This window comes from Sminthopsis crassicaudata, chromosome 2 (assembly GCF_048593235.1).
Source record: "Sminthopsis crassicaudata isolate SCR6 chromosome 2, ASM4859323v1, whole genome shotgun sequence".
NCBI classification, from domain to species: Eukaryota; Metazoa; Chordata; class Mammalia; order Dasyuromorphia; family Dasyuridae; genus Sminthopsis; species Sminthopsis crassicaudata.
In genome coordinates, this window is record NC_133618.1 from 10663138 (window position 1) to 10684464 (window position 21327).

At 35.6% G+C, this 21327-nt stretch overlaps 1 long non-coding RNA gene across 1 annotated transcript; it reads left to right on the forward strand.

Moving 5' to 3' along the window:
• The first annotated feature begins 349 nt into the window (after positions 1–349).
• Positions 350–20350, forward strand: LOC141553103 (uncharacterized). The gene is made up of 4 exons (XR_012485282.1): positions 350–531; positions 3809–3862; positions 19713–19808; positions 19992–20350. It is a non-coding gene; the product is annotated as an uncharacterized LOC141553103 (long non-coding RNA).
• The last annotated feature ends 977 nt before the right edge of the window (positions 20351–21327 follow it).

A 21327-nucleotide genomic window follows, 5' to 3' on the forward strand; every position in this document is an offset into this window, starting at 1 on the left:
GAGACAAGAATGAATAATAGTGTCATAATGAGAAATTATAAAGTCAGAAAGGGGAGGAGATTTGGGAGATTCATAATAACCTCAATTTGATACATGTTGTGTCCCAAGCTGTGTCTACACAAGTGAATGACTGAACTACAACAACTAGAAATAATCTTGAGATGGATCCCTATTCTGATACTATTCTTTTATATTCATTTTCTGTAAAGGGCTAGAACTGAGCAATGCACTTGGATAATGAAGCACGTGAGACTAATTGCCAATTGGACGGTTCCCTATTAACTTGTTTGAAGGTTGACCCTCCCCAGCTGTTCTGTGCTGACTTGATTGGTGGGACAAAGAGGGGGAAGTGACTTGTGAGGGAAGAGTAAGGAAAACTTGGGTGGTGGAACTCACAGCTCACTCGCACTCGTGACCTGGCATTGGAGGCAACGGTAAAGATCTAGAATAAAGACATTTAGTGATCCTGACTCCTGCTGATTTCTGGGAAGACAAGAGTTCCAGCAATTTTCTGAGTATATTATTGAACTGGTAAAGTAACTTCTCTTTTGAGTTAATAAGCTAATCTTTTCTCAATGTTGAATCATTGAACGCTTCCTCAGTACAACTTCAGCAGCAAAGGGACACTAGGGATTTTGTGTACCTTATTTTCTTTTTACTTGGTTGCAATCTTCCCAGCTATTCCTCTCTTCTTTGACAGTTTTTGTTCAATTTTCAATATATTTTATGTATTCCCTTTACCAACTCTTCTGCATCTTTGTAACTCGTATTTTGTGTATTACAAATATTTTTATAGTGACATCTATTAAATAATATTCTTAGGTGCTTGTGGCTCAATGTTATGTCTATGTGATTGTGGGCAACTTGTCCTGATTCCAATAGAACATATTGGTTTCAAATCCAGGATATTGAAGTTCTGTATTTATATTGTAAAAGAAGCAGTGTGACAGTGGGTAGAAAATTGATTTCAAAACGAGGAAGATCTGCCTTCAACTTCTATTTCTACCACAAGCTCACTGTTTAACTCTAAGAGAGCCATTTAACCCCATTTCTAAGCACATTTCTAAGACTCTGTTTCAGATAGATTGCTGATATAACATGGAGAGGGAACTTTCTCATCAAAGTGTCTGCTACAAGGAAATCCCAGTTCTAGTTACTATCCATAATTAGAATATGTTTTGTAGTCTGATGAAACCTAGAAAGCTTTTACTATATCATTATAGCCAACAGAACCATCTTGTTGGGTATTCAGTAGGTGCTAAATATTTGCTTTGATCGCAGTATCTAGACTACTATAGACAAATGCTACTATAATTTCTTATGAGCATAATGTAGTCCTGAAATATCATGTAACTTCATTTTCCATCAATAAATGTATAAGGTTTGGATAATTATTTGATGCTTCTTTGCTATCAGATTATTAGCTGAGATAATTTTGTTTAGGAGGGAAAAATGGCAATGGATTGAAATCCAGATAGAATCATCATGGGTTGAACCTATCTCTCTGAAAAAATGGTGCATATTATGTCAATTTTTCACGATGTTCTTGTTTTTTGTGGTATAAGTAGTGAGTAACTTTCACTGTGAATATTAAATATACATGTAGTTTAATGATATATTTTGTCTTTTTCACATATTTGCAAAAAGTTAGTGTGCTATGAGAATATAACTGAGTCACAGACTTTGTAATAATCTATAAAGATCATATAACTGTTATATATCTATTTTAGGTGGTGATTCAGTAATTACTGGTGCTAAGTAATAAGGCATTCTTTCCATCTCTGAAATATTTTGGCATAGATTTTTTTACCCCTTGGTATTTCTTTATTAAAAAGCTTAATGAAAAAATTTAGTGATAAAATCCATAAACATATAATTGTTATACATTTGGAGAAGTAACTTGTGTCCTCATCTTTTGATTATAATTGCATGATACCTTCTGCTTAGCAGGTGGGGTTAGGTTTTCATTTAAGAGGAAGCTAATTAAGTGCTTTGACAAATTTATGCATCAGTAGAAACTTTTTGAGTCAATAATTATCTCTCATCTAGTCATACTCTTCCAATTTGTAAAAGAAACTAGTTTCACTCAGCTTCCTTAACATAAGGAAATTATTTTGTTCATTATGTTTATAATATCAAAAACTTTCTGTTTAATTGGCAGTCACTGTGTTTTCATTGTGTTGGATTTCATGGGACAAAATATACAAATGAAAATTTTCCACATCCTCTTTTTACATGTTTTCTCTCTATTTTTTTTCTGTTTAACTTCTTACTCCCCTGAAGAAAAAACATTATTTAAAAAAAATTTGCTCTTGACACTACTTGTTATTTACTACAGTCATGCCTGACTCTTTATGATCCCATTTGGGGTTTTTTTGGACCAAGATATTGGAGTGATTTGCCATTTCTTTCTCCAGCTATTTTACAGATGAGGAAACTGAGACAAATAGGGTTGTTACTTGCCCAGTGTTATACAGCTAATAAGTGTCAGATTTGAACTCAGGAAGATCAGTCTTCTGAACTCCAGGCCCAATGTTCTATGCTCAGCACCATCTAGATTGTCAAAGTACTTGGACCTCTGTTATTGCCATAACCTTTTGTCTGTTACTTTAACTTGCTGGTAACAAAACTTTAGAATTTCTGACATGATTTTGTTTTACAGATTCTCTTCCCTAAAGGTTTTTGCAGTCTTAAATTGGGCAAAGAGGGATTTGAGTTTGCTACTTAGCACAGCAGTCAGATATTAATGGAACCTCCCAATGCCATCTGCAGTTGTTTAGTGGCTCACTCCAATTGTTTTGATTATCTTGGCATTTGTGGACTCTTATTAAGATTTTTCTTCAGTCCAAACTGTAGTTCTTTCCATGAAAATACCCACTATTTGTACAGTTGCATGTATATATTGAAATATCCATATTATCTCTGTGTGGAAAGATATAGTATTTATGATAATAAAATGATATTATAATAAATTATGATATTAAAATATCATATTAAATATTATCATATGATAATATAGTGATATTCTGCTTAAAAATTATTTGGTATCTTTGGTCTGTTTCACATATTCATTCCATTAAATTCAAATATATTTTCAAAATTCCAATCTACATATAGCCACCCCCTTTTCAAATCCATTTCAAATAGAACTATTACTTTTGTCATTTGCTTTCTTAATTATAACTTCTAAAGTTTGTCTTCAGTTGTCTTAAGATTCTTTTGATGGCCTCAGGTTTCTCAAATGTTCCCTCTTCATATTTTGGCAACTTCTTGACTTCATCTTGTATTTAATGTAATTAGGTTTAGCAAAGAAATTCATTCTTAGTATTGCCCTGTGGGCTGGCAATACACCGTGTTACTTGGAGCTGAACATACCATTAACCAAAGTCAAGGTGAAGTTCTTGCCTTTAATATGTAGAGCCTATTTTTAAATTTTGTTACAATATAGTAATGTTGTGCATTGAGAACAATAATATCTTCAGTTAATTTCATATATTCTTATGAATTTATTGTTTTAATGCTCAAAATAACTGAACCAAAATACTTCTAGGTATCAGTATTTCTAATATTTCTAGGTATCAGTATTTCTAATATTTTCCAAAAGATCTTACCTACTTAGGGTATTGAAACATAAATGTGTGGACTATGCATTTATCTGTTCTCTAAATCAAGTGGAGATAAAATATTAATAATAATATCTATCATTCATAAAGTATTTTAATATGTGCACATGTCAGTAAAATATTGTTTAATTTCATTTTCACAACAATCCTGAGAATTACTTGTTATTATTGTCTCCATTTCACAGGTAAGAAAACTTGTCAAAAGAGATAAAAATGACTTGGGCAGGATCATATAATGAGTAAGTAGCCAAGACTGGATTTGAACTCAGGTCTTCCTGATTGCACGTTTAGGACTCTATCCACTTTGTGTCCTAGCTGCTCAAGAATCATGATGGTTTTAAGCAGAGCCAGCCTACCATTTCTATGTTATTTTGTATATATATATATATATATATATATATATATATATATATATATATATATTAGATTCATGGGAGTAGTCATGTTACACTAACTGGCTTGCTAACCCCATTGCTGTATCAAGAGAATCCAACTGATCCATGTTGCAGAGTTCATGCCAAATTTTTATAGCCACTTTTTATCATCCTGGATGTCATTTTCTTACTTTACTTCTTCCATTCTTCTCATACATGACTTGGATAATGGATTGGGATTTGAGGAGGTTATTTGGAATGCTGTTGGAAGTAAGCATTATTTTCTATTCTTTCCATATTTTGTACATCTTAGAGGGAATGGGTTAGGGTAGCTGATGTCCTCAATAACCTAAGGAAACAAAAAGCTAGATTACCTATTCTAAATATGAGGTGGAGAGTGGAGAAAGGAAGTAATTGTAGTAAACAATATAGAAATTATGTAAAACATCAATAAAGACTACTGAGTAGCAACTAGGACTCTTCTGAGATTATATAATCAACAATTTTAATAGATCGACAATTTCATTTTGTGGCATTTGTCAGCAAGTTTTAGCAAGCCTGAAGTAGAAAGGAAAAAGAATGATGGTGAACTGTACTCATTAAAGAAGGAAAAAAAAAAACTCAAAGAGGGTTGAATATGAAAAGCAAATCCATATAATGAAATATATTTTAAATGTATGTTCACCTATAGGATGTATTCAAGCTACTTTTAGGGGGAGAGGAGGGAATACCATATGTTTCAAAAATAAGTTCAAAGGTTTACATTTAATATCTTGTGGATTAGTTTTAAAATATAGTTCTATTCTTTAATTAATTTGACAAGTACTTATTCAGCCCCTGACATTTTGCTAGTACCTGAGGACAAAGACAAAAGTGAAGGTGTCTGATTTTAAGAATGCTATCTTCTATTGATGGAAACAAGATATGCTATAAAAATTCTAAAATGTATACATACATATAACATCAATTTAAAATAATTTCAACAAGAAGGGTGCCAGCAACTGGTAGAGTGAGTTCATACCATTTAGGAGACAGTGGTTGAGCTAAGCCTTGAAGCAAGGTAGGGATTCCATGGGAAGTAAGTAGTAGAGTTCATTTCAGTCCTATAGGAGAACTTGTGTCCATTGAGTTGAGAGATGGAGTGCTTTACTGCCAACCTTCGCTATTTATATTTTATCTACAGGCCAATAAGCATCATTGGACTTTCTTCAGCACCAGAGAGAAATTATGCCCCAAACTCATATTTAATAATAATTTGATGGTTCCTTGGAAGATACATTGGAAGAGAATGATACCAAAGGAAGGGAGATTAAGAGACTAGGAAATAGTCCTAGAGAGATGTAATTAAGGACTAAAATTAGGTGTGGCTGTGTGAGTTGAGAGAAGATTGTGAGAAATAATTTATTGATAAAATCAATAAAAATGTAATGTAAGAAAAGAAAAAAAGGAAGGTTTGGTGATGTCTCCAAAGCTTACAGCCCTGAATGACTGGAAAGATAGTTGTGACTGCAATAGAAATAGGAAAGACAGGAAATTGGGACTCTTAGGAGGGAAGGACATAATTGGTTCATTCTGAAGTATGTTGAGTTGCCTAGGAAACATTAATTTGAAGAAGTCCATCAGAGAGTTGATCATGGGGGCCTGGAGCTCAGAAAAAAAATAAGCATTACACATGAAGGTAATGGATATAGTTAGTACAAGGATAACCATTACATTCATAGGAACTGATGAGAATTCCAAGAGAGTATAATGAGACTAAAAGATATAAAGAAAATCCAGACCAAAATGTTGTGATACATCCTCACAAAACATGTGGCACATGGATGATGATCTGAATGATCATGAATGATGACCAAAATGAATTGTTTACGGAAGAACCAGAAAAGAGAAGTGTCGAGGCAATTCAAGGGGAAGACAATATCCAGGAAGAAGACATGGTCAATTGTACCAAAAGTTCTAGAAAAATCAAGAAAGATACCCACTACCAAAAGATTATTTGGAGATCATTGATAATCTTGGAGAAATCTTTGTCAATTGAGTAGTTAGGCAGGAAACCACATTGAAGAAGCTTGGGAAGATAGAAAAGTAGAGATCATAAGTGTATATATATATATATATATATATACATATATATGTATATATATATACATACATATGTATATATGTACATATATATGTATATATATATGTATATATGTATATATATACGTATATATGTATATGTATATATATATATACGTATATATGTATATGTATATATATACGTATATATGTGTGTATATATATATATATATATGTATATATATATATATACGTATATACGTATATATATATATACATATATATATGTATATATTTGTTTTTCCTGTGATTCTGGATATGAAATAAAGGAGAGGTATAGGAAATAGATTGAGACATTGATAGTTCTTACTTATTGGAAATGACTTGGGCATCTTTGTAAGTAATAGGGAAATGTATAATGGATAGAGAGATAGAAACTTAGAAAAATGAAGGCAAAATACAAATTGATATTATAGGATCATAGAAACAGTTATAGGTTTTGAGCTGAAAGGGACCTTCAAATTCATTGTAACTTTCTCATTTTATAGATAAAAAGACTGAGGCTGAGGAGAAAGTGCATTATCCATGAAAGGAATCAAGAAGAGTCAGGAAGGAAGAGGCTTCTGAAATGAGGCTTAAAAGGGGGATAAGAGTTGAAGAATCAGGGAGGACAGGGGCATGCAGCTCAATTACCCATATATTATTCTTTACAAGAAAAAGACATTTTTGTTTGATAGCAGATAGAAAGATAACATTATAATCTCAAACCACAGAAGCTGGCTAAGTCATTTTTTAAAGAGGAAAAAAAGTCTTGAGTCTGAGAAAAATGACAAGTATTGATTTAATTAGAAATTTTTTAGTCTTTCTTTAGAATTCATCTTGGGTCAGAATTTTTATTTCAAAATGCTATGGGGTGACATGATATAGACAGGATGATGACCCGGATCCCTGACCATAGAATACATCAGTCATTCTAAAGGGCTTGGCATTTGTGGGGGAAGACAAATGCAACTATCGATCTGACCTGACTGCCTCGGTTTGGAACCAACCCCAGTAATCTTATTACTGCAGTATGTTCAGCATGCACTTTTTTTCTCTCTCTGCATCATAATTAAATCTATTTATAGAACCAGCAGCTGCATTCTCAGCAAGACCTCAAGGTAGCTCATACACTCAAGAGCTCTCTTACCTGCCCATTTTCATTAACACAAGGGACTGGTGACAAATATCTGATCTTTGGCCCATGTCTTCTATTCAGTTCATAGATTTCTTTTAATTCATTGCTGATTTTACATTGTGTTAAAAAAAAAAAAAAAAGGCGGGGGACATCTAAGTCATGCAGGATAGAGCATCAGTCCTGAAGGATTTGAGTTCAAATCTGGTCTCAGATACTTAATACTTCCTAGCTGTGTGACTTAGGGCAAGTCACTTAACCCCAATTACTTCAGAAAAAAAAGAAAAGAAAAGAAAAGAAAAGATTAGGAGTCAGACAATTTGGGCTATATTCCTACCTTTGATTCTCACCAAGTCTTGTGACTTTAGTCATGTCATTTAACTTAAACTTGTTTGTTTTTTTTTCCCCTACAGCTAAATTGGCAGTTGTTTGTTGTTTGACATTGTTGTATTATTCACTCATTCAGTCACACGTGACCATCCATGGAGTCTTCTTGACAAAAATACAAAGCCATTGCTTTCTTTAGTGGGTTAAGACAGAGACTGTGTGATTTGTTCAGTACAAGTAAGTGTCTGAGGCCAGACTTAAACTCAGTCTTAAAAGTCTTGCTGACTCCAGGCCTAGTGCTCTATCTATGAAGTCATATAACTACTATAAGATGATGTTTAAGATCTCTTGGAGGCAGTGAAATCTATGGAATAGACTTCCTGTCAGTAAACATGAGTTCACTCCTGGTCTTAATACTTACTAGTTTTGTGACCTTGGGAAAAATCTATTACTCTCTCTTTGCCTTGGTTTTCCAATCTACAAAATGGAAAAGCAGATAAGTTGGAAGATTATTGCCATAGTCAGATGAAAAGTGTCTGAGCAGGGATGTTGATCATAAGAATGGAGAGATGGGAATCTATAGGGGAAATATTGTGAAGTTAGAAGCAACAAGACTTGGCAATGAATAAACTAGATGAGGTGAATGAACATGAGCGTTTGAGGATGATGTAGAATGCCTCAGTGACCAAGAAGATCATATTGTTCTCAACAATAATAGGGAATTTGGAGGGAGAGAAAATAAATTCATTTGTGACATGATTTGAGATGCCTCCATAACCTTCAGATTGAGATACTCTAAACAAAGCTGAAGATCTGTGATTATAGCCCAAAAGAAACACTAATGTCCATGTTCTCCTATCTCCTGCCCATGGAAACTATACCCAACATGCTGTACATCTGTTTCAGGATCTCCTGATTTCTCATTATTACATGATTATCATTTATTCATTCAAATTTATGAACATTTATGACACTCTACTATGTGGCAGGCACTCTTTTAAGAGCTGGGGATGTGAAAGTTTCAAAAGACAATTCCTGCCTTCAAGGAGCTTACAATCTAACGGGATGGAGGACATGCAAAGAAAACAAGCTATCTGTAAAATAAATGGGAACTAATTAATAGAGAGAAGATGTTAGAATTTTTAAAAATCAGGGAAAGCTTATGGTAAAAGATGGGAGCTTGTCACCCAATATCCCTCCCTCATGCTACAAATCTTTGTCTAATAATATTTCCCCTAGTAATATTTCTGTAATGATATTCTTCCTCTTGGAGAAAGAATATAAAATTGTATATGAAAGTTTTGTATGAAAGTTAATGAAGACTCAAATGTTTAATTCCTTACAAAGACCTTTTTGGGGATGGATTGGGAGGAACATGACATTTTTTTTTTCTTTCAGGTAGCCATGGTGTTTTATTATGAGAAGCCTGGTGATTAGAAAACATGATAAAGACCTAATAGGCTCAAACCCTCCTTCTAATATACTCGCTGGGTGACCCTGGGCACTCATTTAACTTCTGTGCTACTTAAACTTTCTTTTGGGTCAATAAATCTATCAACCAACAACTATTTATTAGGTTCTTATGTGCTAGTCTCTTTGCTAAACAGTAGGGATACACTGAAAAAGTCCAAAGAAGTGATACCCTGAAGGAGTTTTTATTCTAAGAGGGAGATAGCATATAAATGCATAGATATATGCATTCATAGGGGAGACAAGGAATACAAAAAGGAGAACATATATATTAGCATATGGAGAGTGGGGCAGGAAATCCCTTCAGGGATAATTTTGTTCTAAAGCAAAGGGGAATTTCAATAGATGGGGGTGTGAGGAGAAATAACATTTCCATAATGAGGGACTGCTAGATCAAAGGCACCGGATGGGAGATAGAGTATTGTGCCCAGGAAGGCCCAGGAAAGAAGTTGATATGGCCATAACATATAAGAAATAACTTATATAAGAAAACTGAAAACATAGAAAAGGGCCAGGCTGTGAGCAGATTAAATTAGTCAACTGAGAGATCCTTGTGGTAAAAGAGACACTCTAGTTTTGATAAGAAGGAGAGTAAGGTACAAAGATATAGAAAAGTTGGTAAAGGGAATTTCTTCAGTGGAAGATCCCTATATGAAATGATAAGTATGCACTTACTAGTTTTTGGTTGGGATAATTTTGGGGGGAGAGGAGGAAATCTCTGATTAGTCCTAGAGTAAAAGCTCCCAGAAGACAATGTTTTTCCCAGCCCTAGGATCACTTTACCTGGTACAAGGTCGATACTTAATAAATAAATGAATTTTGATTGATTATTGGTGGGGGGGGAAGAGTTCCTGGTATGTATTTAACTCAGATTTTCTTTTAAAATTTGAAGCCTTATCAAGATTTCTTAATCATCTATGAATATATTATTTTATATTAAAGGTTCTTTTGGTATGCTCATGAATCCTAGGGATCTCTTCTTGATTTTTTTTAACTGTTGAAGGAAATGCCATTTTTATTAACAAAAAACTAAAGATGTAATTTTTCCAACTGAGATCATAACCCCCCCTAAAAACTATCAATAAAAAATGATTTAGGCTCCCAGGTTTAAAACACTTGAGATAGGCTTGTTGCGTATAATAATATATAAAATATATGTATGTGTATATGTGCATGTGTAAGTGCATGTATTTTATCCATTGCCATACATAAAGTTTATTTCAGAGGTAGGAAAGGAAAGCCTCGATTCCTAAGTCTGAGTCCTACCTTTCCTGGAACCCAGCCTGTAATATCTCAGATTTCATCTTGCCTCATCTACTATATAGTTATTTGCAATGTGTTCTCTAAATCCCCAAACTAGAGAAAAGGAGAGGATTCATCTTGGATAACCCTGTGACTGTGGGTCTTCAATATAGACTTCTGGTCTCTCTCCTATTTTTTGCTAATTAGACTCAAAAGAACCATTTGGAATCACTTTTTGCAACAAAAATAACTGCCCTAATGGGCCATAAAGAATTTTGCTAATTCTTGTGGTAATTGAACATTCTTGCCAGCCATATCCCTCTCATCAAACCGCCATCCCCAGCCCACCAGATGGACTCTTTCTTCCCTAGAGCTACAGATTATAAATTGCCAAAACATCTCAGTGCATTTAATAAAAGAATTCAGTGGAAGCATTGCCTTTCTCATCACTCAGAGGAAATGAAGCAGGAATCTTGAAACTGAATTAGCCAGGCAGAGCATTGAACTAAAATTGGAGAAGACCTTAAAGGTAAAGATCATCTGAGCCAACCTCCTCATTTTACAGATAGGGAAAATGAGGCTTAGAGAGCTTAAATATATATTGTTTCTTGTCATAACTAGTAAAGGGGACAGTCAGGATACAAATTCAGGTCCTCTGATTTCCAACTCAGCATTTTCTCCTCTAAATTCTTCTGTAGTTAGCCTTCTGTGATTATATGTGTGTGCATACACACATATATGCACAGAAAAGAAAAAAATATATATGCATATTGTGAAGTCCGTGCTAGCTCCTCTGAAGGGCTCAGAATAAGTCCTGGCCCCATGTTGGGCACCAAAATGTAAAGATCCTGTTGTCTCTAAGTTATAATCCTTCTCTAGGAGGAGATCTCTTTTCTGTAAAATCTTTTCCTCTGTGAGCAGGTTTCTTGGGAAGCTTCTGGAGTCTCCAGCCAGAATGAAGGTAGAATCTTGAATCCTCTTCTTCCTGAATCCTGGCTCTGAATCTCCTTGAGCTTCCCTGAAGTTCTCCCCAAAAGTCTTGTTCTTCTCCCAGCCTAGACTCTCCTTCCGGACCACTGTCTAAACTCAATCTCCCAGTCAGACTACTCTCCAGACCCAATGCTGCCCTCTTTTATCCTCGAGGAGATTGGGCTAGTGAGAACTCAACAGGGCTTGTGAGAACTCCTACAGCCAATGAACTTGCTCCTTTTAAAGGTGTAAACTTCTTTAAATATGTAAACTCCTTTTTAGAAGTCTAAAGGTGTAAACTCCCCTTAAAGGCCCGAACCAAAGGTGTGAATTCTGAGCTAGAGAATTGCCCAGACAACCTGAGTTATTATCTTGTAATCCTAACAGCATATGTGTATATATGCAAGTGTATGCATGCCTATATGTGCATGTAAATATATATATATATATATATATATATATATATATATATATATATATATATGTATATATATATATATACCTCTTGTCTTGCCAGTAGAATGTAAATTTGTTGAAGAGATGCCTGAAGGTCTTCCTTTTTTTCTTTGTATCTTCAATGCTTAAGCATAATGCTTTAAGAAACTTCTCTCAGTTTATATGGATAGCAAGTGGGCTGGCGGGGAGTCACATCAAATTTTGGTAAACCACTGACTGGAGTGGAAGGGTCAATCTTAATCGTCAATATTGCCTTTTTTGTATATCTATCTCTCCCTAAAACATTACTCTATTTTTTAAAGTTTCTTTCTCTCATTGGTAAAATCCTTTAAAACCACCATTTTGAAGAACACCAGACCAATCATCTACCATTTGCCTCCCAGCTCTCTTCCTCTTTCACTCTTGCCATCATACTCCAGCTGCCTTCTCGCCCTCAAAATCCCTTAGATCTAGGTCCTCTCTTCTACCCCTTTTCCACTTCTCCTTTTGGTGATTTTCTCCCTAAAGCTCCAGTTTGAGAAAGGACTCTAAACCAACCATCCATTATTCTTGTCCCAGCTGCTTTGGACTCTCTAGACTTCATTACCATCCCTTTCCCCCACAATTTTCAGCAGATTGAATTAGCATTATGGCAACTTGAGGACAACAGCCATATTTCTTTTTGCCTATCTGCCCAGCACTTAGGCACAGTACCCTGGGACATAGCAAATACCTAAATTCATTAGAGTGTTGACTGACTGAACAAGGAGAGGGAACACCTGATATCCAACTTCAGATATAGAAGGAATTCTCAGTGAGACCCTCCATCAACACAAATCCAAACTATTTTTCAATGAATGACCTTAATGAGTTTCTGGAACCTTGTCCAGGATCACACATGCTGTAGGGGTCAGAGGCACACCTTAAACCTAAGTCTTTTTTTTTTTATGTCTGGGACAATTCCCTATCCACTTTGCCTTCAGAATATTGATATAGTTTGTGTTTTAAGCTTTGTAAAGCATATTATGCAGATCAATGCCCTAACTTCTGATCAAACCTAATTTCATAATAGGAAATTAATGCTTATGTCTCACTACAATGAAAGAGATTGATTTTAATGAATAGCAAGCTATCTTGTATCTTCTTATCACAAAGGAAAGATCTGATTGAATCCAGAAACCCCAGCTTTCCTAACCCACCACTCATCCTCAACTGCCATATGCATCCTATGAATATATAATGCACAGATGCATCAGCAGCCAAGCCACTGTCACCAAGCTGCATGCAAATCTCAGCATTTCCATCTAGGCTGAATTCCACCCAGACTCCTTGTCCCAGCCATCAGGGCTAGCCTATGTGAGATGCTTTTATGACTAATCAAATATGTTCTGCTGCAATGACTTAAAAGACTCTTTGGGAAAATGAAATCTTGTCTTAATCAGGATTTGAAAAGTGCTAATGAAATGTGTTTGCCCAAATGCCACTTTCCTTCTGTCCTTGACTAGAAGGTCATGAGCTTTGCGAAGTGTGTGGGGGGGTGTTCTACCCTTGGACAAATCCAACTGCATTCTGTTCAGATGGATGTGTCTAAAAGTCACCTTCTCACATTTAAGGCTGACTCTGTTGTTTTCAACTTTCTTTTCTAGAATCCAACAAAGAATCTCTGTGGTTCTGGAAAAAAAAAAAAAAGATGATGGTTGTGGGGTCAAATTCTAACTCTGACATTTGCTATTATGAGTAAGATAGGCACAGAAAAGGTTTTTTATATTATTATTATTTCTTTATCTATCCCCTTTACTACACCAATGGATATAACTCTGGTTCAAATCTTCATTGCCTCTCTCTTAGACTATTAAAATAGTCACCTCTTGGGCACTCCTTTATCTAGAGCAGTGGCCCTTAAACTTTTTAAATAGGGATCCAGGTCACTGTCCCTCAGAAAGTTGGAGGGCTGGACTATAATAAAAACAACAACTCACACTCTGTCTCTGCCCCTCAGCCCATTTGCTATAACTTAGAGGGCCGAATAAACATCCTCAGCGGGCTGCATCTGGCCCCCAGGCCATAGTTTGAGAACCCCTGATCTAGACTTTCAACTTATAAAGTATCTTCTATATGGATTTTTTCAAAGATCTGACCATGTTACTCCCTTGCTTAAGCTCCAGCATCTCCCTTTGTTGTTCAGTCATTCTTCAGTCATGTCCATTTCTTTGTAAGCTCATTTGGGGTTTTCTTGTCAGAGATATTGGAGTGATTTGTCATTTCCTTCTTCAACTCATTTTATAGATGAGGAAACTGAGGCAAATAGGATTCAGTGACTTGCCTAGGGTCATATAACTAATAAGTGTCTGAGGCCAGATTTGAAATCAGGAACCAAGTTTTCCTAACTCTATGCCCACCACCATAATCTTTGCATTACTTAGTTTCCCTATTTCCTCTAAAATAAAATATAAACTTTTCCATTACAACTTTTATAATCTGACTCAAGCTAATCTTTCTAATTGATTTCACATGATCATCCTACAGCCCACTTCATTGTCCTACTTGTCTCTTTATGGGATACACAATCTTTACCTCTATTACCTTGCAGTGGCTGTCTGCCATGATCTTTCTTTCCACTTTAGAATTGGCCTATCTATGGCGAATCTGTTGAAATATCTCTTTCATCTGTCCTTTTATCTCTATTCCCTCTTCATCTATATTAATGCAGTTCCTTATCACCCCTAGACTAGATAATTACTATTGCTTTCTAATTGTCACTGGCTTCTTAATATCTTGTCTTTCTAATCCATCTTCTATTCAATTGTGTAAAACACAGAAAAGTTGCTCTTCAACTACAAAATCTTCAGCAGCAGTTTTTGCCTTAGGAGAAAATTTCAACTACTCATCCTGGTCTTAGAGATTCCAAAATCTAAATTTTATCTATTTTTCTAATATTGAATATTCTTTATATACTTTGCATTTCAGTTAAGTTAATATATACATAAAATATCATCTTCTTTACAAACATAAAAATTCCATGCACCTTCTTGTATTTGCACCTCTGCTCTTGATATAAAGCTTGTCTATTTTTTAATGAGACCATTGACTGGGTCAATTTAATCAAAAGAGACCTCCTGGGAATTCTCTGAAAAGAAAGCCTGCAATTGATGTAAAGGATAACAGCTAGAAATATGTCAACCAAAGTACAGAAATGCCAAACAACTAAAATGCTAGCACACAAGGGAACTTCTGATCTGAAAATTTATAGCCATGATTATTTGAACCTTCATAGAGATATGAAAAATAATGCATATCTCTTAGAGATAGATGATTCATCTTGCTTTTTCTCAAATGCATCTAATGAGGAAGCAAATGGGGGAAAAATCGTGGAGATAATTGCAAAATTTTTTAGTTATTGAATACCATGACATTAAAAAGGCTCATTACTTTGCTCTTCACTAGAATAGCCATTGAAATTGTTAGGAAAGGTCATTGATCAGATCGCCTTTAAAGAGACTTTGTCCCAATTGTTGAACTTATCTCCAGTTATCCTATACAACTGAACCAAGAAGATTTCCCTTCATCTTTGCAGCCCTGTCTATTAAATTAGAAGCAGAAATTTCACCAACATGATTGATAGCATGGAAAGCATCCCAGGTTGATGCAGGAAAGATAATAAAGTTTACTATTGCCTATGGCCTGATTAGAGTAGAAGATCTCAAAATTAAGTAGGTTTTAAAGATGAAAGAAACTTTAGAATCCATCTATTATAACATCTTAATTTTACATGTGAGGAAATTGAAGATCAGAGGTTAACTTATCTGCCAAAGTCTCAAGGTATTACGTGCCAGTGAAAAAATTTGAATAAAGACTTTCTGATTCCAAGCCAGCACTCTTTGCACTGTCCATGGTACTGCCAGAAGGAAACTGGACTTTTAAGTTTAGAAATCTGGTCTGATATAATAAATCTGTGTTTTGGGACACTTTACCTGTGCTAGTCCAGTAATTATGCACATACTGGATTTTCAAAGGATTGCTATGAGAAAAATAATTTGTATAAATGGAAACACTACAAACTAGAAGGCTGTTATTATACATATAACTCTTACCAAAGATAGGGAGACATTCTAAGGCATCACCAACACATGGTGATACAGCTTATTTGAGACGTCCAGTGACAGAGAACTCATCATTGCCCCAGGCACCTCAATCAAATGTTAATTTAAAAAGAAATGACAAAATCCTCCTGTCTAAAACATATACCCTCTGATGTCACTGTACTTGACAAATAGTGGTTAGCATTTGATTTCTTTTCCTTACATTCATTTCTGATACATCCATTATCATAGATTACATGTTCACATCCTGGTTCATTTCATTCTCATACCATCTTCTGGCCATCACCCACATGCACTCTTCAATCCTCTTTTTCCCAACCCATCCTTACAGATGTAGAATTATAACCTAATTAGTACCTCCATAACTACTGGAAAAAAGTATGTCATTATCTTCTATAGTTCTAATCACCATCACTGGAGGTTTTCAAACTAAAATATTCCTTCCTGACTATTGCTCCCCTATGTATGCTCTCTGCCCATTTAAAATATAAATTTTTAGCATAGGAACTGCTTTCACTTTGTATTTAAATCTTCAGGATTTAACACAGAGCTGGGAATAAGAAATTAAAATGCTTTTTAATTCATTCATTCAACTACATTTTGCATTCAAGAGTAACATAAAAAAGTAATGACTGTCCTAAATGCCTTTAAATGCCCTAATGCAACTGCCCTTGTTTTTCTAGCTTACTCTCTGGGTTAGAATATAAACTTACTGAAGGCAAGAGCTATTTTGTTTTTAATATACACGGTCTTACATGTACTAAGTTCTTCATAGACATTTGGGGAAATAAAATAAATGGATTTTCTTTGTCAGACTCAACATCCCTCAATGATTTTTAGGGCTGACATTGTCAAAGTTGGATCCTCCAATTGATGGCTCCATATATAACATATATCACTTGGTCCTGGTGATCCTTATCTATAGCCCTCAAGTCTGCAGCGCCTCCTTTGGGATGAATGAGGATGACCATCTTTGTTTCCACACATGCTTCTGCTGAAGCTGAGAAACTCCATTCTCAGAACTCCTCAGGTTAACAATAAGCACATATAACTCCTATTTATATTTCCAGAGAAGAAAAAAGACTTTAAGATTGTATTAGGTGTCCCAGCTTAAGAAACACAGGTCCATCATAATACATAATGGTCTGTCTTATGGATGATGAGAGGTGACAAAGAAGTTGAAAAGAACACATTGGGCCTACCAAATCATTTCTATAAACTATGGAGTTCCCCCATGAAGTTCTGCCCTTCTGAGTTTCAGTCAAATACTAGGAGCTCCCTTCTTCCCCTTAGAATGGCATTTGGTAGGCATATCTACATTCTCTGGGATGGTATCCTTACACACTCCCAAACAAAGGATTACATCTTGTGATATCATGGTTGAATAACTCAAGCTCTTCTCTTTGGCCGATTTCTTCTTATTGTCAATACTCTGAGGGAAAAGACAATACTGTGGGGAGAAAGGACTCAAGCCCTTCCCATCCAGAGACAGATGTGTTTACTTTAACCATAAGTTGTAGCGAGCTGTCGTCTCCAGAAGCTGCTGGATCGCTCTCTGGGAAGAGATCTGCTGTGTCTACTACTCAAATCTCTCCGACAGATTCTTCTTCCTGTAATGAACCGTTGTCTCCAGGCAGTTGCTGTTAACTCTTGTCCAAAGAAGTGATTTCCCTTCCTGCAGAGAGCTCCGTCAAGCCTGATGTAATTCAGAGTCTCCTCTTCTATCTCTGAGAGTCCTCTTTTATTCTCCCAGAGAATGGGCGTGGGATAATGCAAGGGCTTCTGGGAAGAACCACCCCAGCCAATGAGCTTGCCCCCTCTATCAAGTCAACCTGAGTTCTCACCTTGTAATTGTCCAGAAAACCTCAGTTCTCACTTAGTAATCCTAACAATAAGTTTTGTTTCTTTGCCTTAGTGTTTTCCCTTCATTTTAGGTGAAGGGGATGACTATGAGTTTGTAAGTTTTGAAAAAATCAGGAAGATATATCACCAGGAAATCTAGGAATCCACTCCACATTGGGTTTTGCAAACAGCCTAGGTTTGAGACAAGAAGAAGACTGACTTTTAACACCCTTCTCATGGTAGTAATGCCAAAATTAGACATGAATTTGATGGCACTAATGCTATGTAGAAATGGAATTAGGTCGGAGCTCACTCTTCTCAGATACCAAGGATATATAGGAGAGAATGTGTCCTAAGGTATTGGGAGAAATGTTTGTACTTCTGTTTTGGGCCTATCTGTGAAGCAGATTATTTGGTCAGAACTAAAAACAAAAACAACAAAAAATCCTCATCAAATTGTTCAGGGATTGCTTTAGTCAAGCCCTCTCACTTCTTTTTTTAGTTTAGAGAGGACTTAATTCCCAACAGCCCTATAAGTTTAGTACAATTTATACTTAGTTAGAAATGTGCACTTCACTGAAGAGGAAATTGAGATCTATGAGGAAATATATAACATTATTTAAGTCTCCTGACTCTTAAGTTTATACCAGATTACAAATAATAATGATAAAGATTTCAACAAGGAGCTGGACAACCTAATTTAATCAGCATATATCAACATTTACAACTGGCAAGTGTTAATCCTTCCATCTCCCTAGTACCAGGTACTCTATTGGTTCCAATCACCCACAGCCTAACCCTTATGTAAATATATGGATAAAATGAAAGATCTGTATGTACTTCTACATTTCCTTAATCAATTTTACTTCATTTCATCTTACAAAACTCTCATAAGTAAATATCTATTGAATGCCAGGCATTGTGCTAAATAATTAGCATAAAATCCCAAATCAAAAGAGTCCTGCTCAGAAGAGCCTTATGCTCTTCTTGTGGGATATTATGGGTAACCTGAAAAGCAAATATAAAATAAACACAACATAGTGATTTGTAGGGAGGGGAGAGATGAATCATGAAGAGGAATAGAAAATCAGAAAGGTAGAAGTAAAAAAGGAAGGTACTCCATGGATGAAGGACACTCAGTTATTAGGAACTGAAATAGGACATGGAGCATTTTGTCAGGAGAAAAACAAGTACATGGTTATGGTTGTAATTTGCATAACAGAGATCACATTTAGCCTAAAAAGATAGACTGGTGTCAATCTTGGAAGATCTTTAAATATCCCAAGAACAAGAATATGGAAGGAGGGATGGGAACTCAAGAGAAAGATTAGATCTGGATGGTAGATGTGAGTAGGTTGTCAATGAACACATGGGAATAGGTGAGATGAAGAAAGGACATTAAAATAGATGAAAAGGAGAACCATGTCATAAACCATGTGGCCATATGGAATAGATGTAGCATCAATAGCAATCTGTCATGGGAGTTTGGTGAGTAGTTAGACAGATAGGCAGGTAAGTAGGGAAACCATTGTTAGAAATAATCAGAGTAGAGAGAATACCCATGATCTACTTCAGTTGTGGTCAACAGTCTCAAAAGTTGTTGGAAAAAACCATGAAAGTTGAAGCCTAAGAAAAGGACATTGGCCTTAGCAATGATAAGATTGTTGCTAGCCTACTGAGAGCCAGAATGTAAAGAATTTAAAAGAAAATGGAAAATGAAGAAAAGGAGATAATAAATATAAATAAATAAAAATAAGATTAAAGAGAGGCAGTAAAGAACTGCGCCTTAATAGGATGCTAGGATTAAATGAAGATTTTTGAAAGATGTGGAAAACCTGGACATGTTTATGGTAGTGGGAAAGGAGTCAGTGGACATAACAAATGAAGATTAGGGGGAAATGATGTAATTGAATGAGGCAAAAGTTAAGAAAGATGGGGAGGAAAAAAAGAGGCATAAATAGGAAGCTTAATGTTGGCAATAAGAAGTATCTTCCTCAGACACTGGAGCTAAAGAGGAGGGAGTGAATGATGGCATAGGAGGATTTAATAAGCCATTTGAGAAGAGGGAGATTAATGTTGTTTTCTATTTTCTCAGGGTTCTATGATTCCCATCAGTCATTTATTATACTACTCAGCATTATCTACTCAGACTATACATACTCAAACTCAGAAATTCTGGAATTAAGTGGACGTAAGTTGTAGCCAGTTCTATACTTTCTGACTTTTATTTGATGCATGTTTAGCACAGTGTTCAACATGGCTATGTTCCCTTAATGCACTGCTTCAAAAACATTTAGCAAAAGGACAAACCAAGCATTCCTTTGTTATATACAAGATTGCACAACAACTCATTCTATTTTCCTTTTCCTGGCAGGATGACCTTTCAAAAGTTCATTCATTATGGCAAGGAAGGAATAAGTAGTGATTGTCCAGACAAGAAGCTCTGTGCACTGAATTCTCAAGCAGAGATGACCAACAAAGTCGATGGACATAACCTGTTCTGAGGGCACTGATGATCCAAGGATGATTAATCGAGGAAAAGGGTATTGTCATTTGGGATTTCTCCTCCTATTTCATCTCTCATTGTCATTTAGTTATCAGAATCTATTAAATTCAACAAATCTATCGCTTAACAAATGTATTAACTACCTACTGTATTCAATTAAAATATAAACACCTAAGCACAGGAAATGTTTTACTTTTGTCTATGTATCTCCAACATTTAGCATCAAATCTGCCACATAGATTTTTAATAAACAATTTATTGCTAGACTAATTGTGTTCAAATCATTGAATTAGGAATTGATGGAGATGCATATTCAGACAAAAAGACTCAACTAAGCCTCAGTAAATTTATAATCAAGCCTGATGTGGGAATATGGCTAGTCAAAAGGTGGCTTGAATGGTCAACAGACAACCTTTACTCATCTTTACTCAAAATCCTAGTTTTCATTTGATTGAATAATCATTAATAAATTCAATAAGAAATTGTAATAAGGATTTCTGTCCCAGAACTTTATTAAGACCACCACCCCCAACCAGAAGTCCAATGGCAATAGGAAAGATGACCCACAGTAGAGCTAGCACAAAGCAAGGAAGCCTCCCAGCATAACAAGACAAGGCAAGATCACAGTTAATCCTCAAGTCTCCTCTTCTAGAAGCAAAAAGAGCAAAGATTCCCTAGAGAAAGTCTCAAAGCATTCAGGGAATCCAAGCATGGGAAACTTGGAAATCAAATGAACTGCAGCTGTCCAAGACCCATGAACAGCCTGGTGTTACAATATTGGGTCCAGAACATCACTGGACCACAATCTCTAAGGCCTCTCTTGTTATGTGTTAAAATATATATTATATATATATATATATATATATATATATATATATATATATATATATATATATATACACACACACACATATATATAGGCTAGAACTGACCAATGCACTTGGATAATGAAGCACATGAGACTAATTACCAATTGGACAGTTCCCTATTAACTTGTTTGAAGGTTGACCCTCCCCAGCTGTTCTGTGCTGACTTGATTGGTGGGACAAAGAGGGGGAAGTGACATGTGTGGGAGAAGTAGGAGGAGAAAGAGGAATTGGGACACTGATGCCGAGTCAGTCTCTCCTGGTGTTTGAGGGAGGAAGGTGTGTGTGAGATTGTTAGACCTAACCCCCTGACCTTGACCGTAAAAGATCAAAAATAA